A 4,901-nucleotide genomic window follows, 5' to 3' on the forward strand; every position below is an offset into this window, starting at 1 on the left:
CTAGCCTTTCCTCAGGGGTATCATAAGGAGGGCTACCTACGTATTATAGCCACACCAATATTCTCACTATTCTGTAAATAATATGTAACTGATTTGTTTTTAGTGACATTATTAAATTCATCCTTGATCTAGCCAAGGCTCTTGTAAACAGTAGCATATTCACTTGTATGTATTTTGTATATTAAACTTAGGGATACATTTTCAACCTTCTGGCCTTATTACAGTTTCTATTAGCCATTTTACTTGCATATTTATTCTTAATCTGTTTCATTTCAGGGATGGTTTCTTTCATTTCCCCCTGAATGTGGCACTAAGTAGGCTACTACAAGAAGTGTACCATCTTTTGGCGTCCTCTAATATTGGCTTATAAGGCAATCTTACATAGACATGGTATTTATCAGGAAAAGCAAGTAATACCGTATATACTTGAGTATAAGCTGACCCGAATATCCGCCAAGGCACCTAATTTTACCACAAAAGCTGCATTAAAAATGTGCTGAAGAACTTGGCTTATACTCGAGTATATATGGTAATGGGTAAAAAAAAGGAAATCTGATATTATGTGAAGTTTATGGTGCAACTTAAAACAATTTCTTGAATTAAATATCTAATCATCTTTATTAATTAAAGACTGAATTTCTGAACACATAGCTTCAGCTCTCTCTGCCTTTCTGTCTGTGCCACCATCTCTACCTGTATTGTCATACTTCTGGACTCATCTCTATCTGCCCATTTTCTTGTTACCTTTTATTCCATTATAGTCTCAGGCTGTGGTGTCCAATTGAGTAGACATTAGCTATAAATGCTACGTAATTTTTCATTAAAATTAAATAGAAGAATAAGTTCAATTCTTCATTTGCTCTAGCTACATTTCAAGTGCTTTAATAGCCACATATGGTTAAGTGGTTTCTTTGTTAGTGCAAATGTCAAACATTTCTATCACTGTAGAAATTTTTATTAGCCCTGATCTAGAATGCTTATGCATTTCTATGTCACTGAAGCGCATTATATTGGCATTAACTTTTTAATTGCCATCATGATAGTTGGAGTTGGGAAGATCTGAATTTGAATATTTGCTGTGCCATTTATTAGCTATGCTACCTTAAACAAATATTCTAAACTCTAGAGTCTCTATTGTATTAGTACATGGGTAAAATGAGAATAACGATAGGGTGGCAGTATCGTGTCAAGGGTTGGAAATCCAGTCGGAATTTACTAAATGATACTTTGTTCTTCATTCTTCTTACTCTTGTACTGTTGGACCTTGTTGGCAACTTTGTGAACCAATTGGTAATGTTTTAGTCTAGTTACTGGTTTACTTCTCTCACTTTTAGGCTTTGTTGTTAAACTCTCAATGGATTTGGTCTAAGGCTCTTAAATAATAATATCACTTTCCCATTTAAAATCCCATTTATTGTAAAGGCGAAAATCCTTGAGCAAACCCTCGAACTGTAGGTTCAACCTTCAGTCTTCCCCTTGTTCCCAGTGCACTCGAATGCAGCAACTCGCTCGCCTTCCTTCAGGATGATGTGCTGTCCCTCCGTCTACTTACTCCTCTGGGAGCCTCTTACCATGTACTCTGTTGGCAAGCTTCGTAGCCTCTTAAGGAGTTTATCTCACACTGAGTCAACTGAGGTCTTTCTTTTTCTGTGTCTTGTTAGTTGCTACCAGGTAGGTTCCAGTTCATAGTAATCCTAATACGAACAACGGAAGTCCTGCACCATTCCCACAATCGGTGCTGTTTGAGCTAGTGGTAGTCAGTTTGTCGGTCCATTTGGCTGAAGGTCTTCCTCTTTTGCCAGCCCTTTACCAAGCATACTGCCTTTTCAGAAGGACGAGACTGGTTCCTTCTGATAACATATCCAAAGTACATGAGATGAAGTTTTGCCATCCTCACTTTTAAAGGAGCATTCTGGCTATACTCCTTCCAGGACAGATTTATTTGCTCCTCTGATAGTCCATTTAGCACCATAATTCAAATATATCAATACTTTTTTATAGTACCTTTTACAGTATCTTTGTAGCACGATTCATTGATTTTATGGATAGTTGCTTGATGTTTGACTCCATGATTCATTGTGAACTATGTGAGAGAGGGAATCATGTCCTGTCTAGTTCTTGACTATTAAAATACGTCTGCTTCCATCATAGGACTCTATACATTTAAGAATTTGAGTAGTTGAACGAATAAATTCCTCGTTTATTCTTAGGTTCACTTTTTTTGTCTTGTGTCCTGATGGTGAAGTACTGATTTTTTACCCCTGTCATTTTCTGTTGCACCTCATAGATAGAACTGCTTACAGGATAGCTACTCAACCGATACTGTGTTCATTATATATTCCTATTCACACGTGTTTTTTTCCAATGGAAATAGCATTTCTGTATCCATTCGTTCCTAACTGAAACTCTTCTAAGACTCATGTTTTCTCCCTTTCACTGCTGCCGAAGTAAGCCATCACAATTGCAGTCTGCCCAGTGCTAATATCTGTAACACACACTGGCTACTATTATCTGTAAATGGAAATGTAACATTCCCAGTGTAGCATTAATGTTCTGAGCCACTAACTAGTAGTAGGGAACCCAAAAATACAACTGGAAGCAGCAAGCTGCAGCAAAATGATCCTGTATCCCGACCCATTAACCCTTGTTATCTCTTCTTGATGACCGTTTGAGTTGGAAGAACTTAGCACACCATTCTCCATACCTGTGCTTTTTCCTTGTTTACATAACACGGCAGCCGCAGTCACTCATTACACTTTTTTTCTATTACTTGCATTTCTACTTTCACAAGTTCTCTCTGTAACCACGTTTAACATTAGCATGCGTTTATGGTAACATTCTTAATAGGAAGTGTTTTTTTCCTTCCCACCTCTGTGACTGCCTTGGTTTTAAAGTTGCACCGATTCTGCGTGGCCTTCCCCAACTCTCCTTTTCGTAAGCCACGTTGTTTTTAACTTGTACTTGGACCAACCTGAACTTTTTTCAAGGCATTTCCTCTCCCAAATCCCTCAAATGACTCTTCAGTCACCTTCTTCATTCCCATTGCTCTTGGCGGTGGTGTTTCTCATGGGGACTGCGTCACCAGTCTGTTGCTTTTTTTGTTGTTGTTTGCTTCTTTCGCCTGATTTCTTCCTTAGTCTGTCTTCCATGGTGGCACTAGATAGAGTTTTTCTTCCGAAAAGAAAATCTGATGTTCCTTCCTTCGTTTTAGAAGGTACATGCCGTGTTTCATCTTCTAGAATTAAAAATTCAACATCTTTTGCATGACACTCATGTTCTGACTTTTATTTCTAGTCACTCCTATGCCAAAACGGGGTCAAACCTTTTTTCTGAAATGCCCAGCCCTCTTTGACTTAATGGAGTATTTGTATGTGTTCCCCAGACCCCCTCATTCTCTGTCTGGCAAATGTCAGGATCCTGTTCCAGTGCCATTTTGTGAAAATATTCTCAACTCCCCAAGATACTCATTACTATTTTACTGTAACTTCCTATATAGTATTTCCTAGATTATACAGTGTTTAATGGCTTCCCTTTGTCAACTGTGGTCTTTGTGTAGTTCATTTTTTAAAGCCAGCCCCCATTATTGAATTTGTCATGGAATGGAAATTTCAAAATAGGCATGTGGGAGGGTGAGTAGACACTCATCTTGCTGGGTTTGGCAAGCCACCAGAGGTGGAAGGAAGATAAGTTATATGAGGGAGACTTCAAAAGGCTTGTGGGAAAGTGGCATTAAAAGATAATGAACGTTGTCCATGACCTCTGTAAAGCTCCTGTATGTATCGCCCGGGCCAGGGCGGATGATTGCAAGCTCCCTGGGTAAACAGTGCAGGAACACAGAGGGAAAGCTCCCGGAAAGGAAACGGCTTATTCCGAAAGTTAGAGAATTTTTGTGTGTTTGAGGAGTTATCTTTCACGTTCCTGAAAGATTCAGTTATATGTCAGATTGTTACTTTCATTTGTCGTAAACGGTAGGGAGTGTTTCACAAATAAAATAAAAATATATATAACGTTTTGTTTACTTACACTAGTTTGACTTCATGTGTTTGATGTTCTTGTGCCTTGCATTTTAAGAGATTTAGAAAAAAGAGATTTTATACAGTTGAACACAGATTGTACTAATGGACTGCTACCCTAAGTATTTGGTGCTCTTCGCTTAAACAGTATTTACATACTCTATATCAATCATAGTGTTTGATACAGAGATGAAGGACAGTCTTTTCCCAAAGACTGTGTGACTTTATTGAGTAAGTTAGCTGTGTGGAGGACCTCGTTGTAGCAGTGATGGGCTAGAAATGAAGGTGGGAACCAGAGTGCATTGCATAGGCAAATGATGTTACTTTTTGATGCGTGTGTGTTAAAATACAGCTTAATAGGTGCTAGAATGCTTTTGATGGTCCTGTTGCCCAGTTCGAACTTATTCTATACACTTCATTCATCAACTGGAGTTATATAATAAGCACCACACAATTACGTAAGTGCTGAAAGAATATCATAATTGTTCTTCCATGGAACCTATTAAATTGCTGGTTTTCGGTATGCTATAATAACATGGATGACAACATTTTGCTAAGTGAAAGTGGTTAGACACAAAGGACTTAATACTGTATCTGGAGACTCAGACTTTCTACTCTGTCATAAAAAAGTTGCTATGATTTGGAATCTATTTGATGGCAAGGAGTTTGTTTTCTGATTAAACTAGAATATAAAGCAAAGATATTTGAATTGTATGTAGGGCTTCCTATTGGTTCATTCTCATTCAAACCTCTGCTAAGAATTTGCATACCTGACCCATATATGATGAATTAAGAGTTTGTATTTTAATAATCATATTTTTGTTAATATATATGTTAATAATAAATGAAAATCCAAAGGAGAGAATGGTGTGAGAGCTTAAATTGTGA

This window comes from Echinops telfairi, unplaced genomic scaffold (genome assembly GCF_000313985.2).
Source record: "Echinops telfairi isolate 266 unplaced genomic scaffold, ASM31398v2 ScPeMD7_2573;HRSCAF=3158, whole genome shotgun sequence".
Classification (NCBI taxonomy): domain Eukaryota; kingdom Metazoa; phylum Chordata; class Mammalia; order Afrosoricida; family Tenrecidae; genus Echinops; species Echinops telfairi.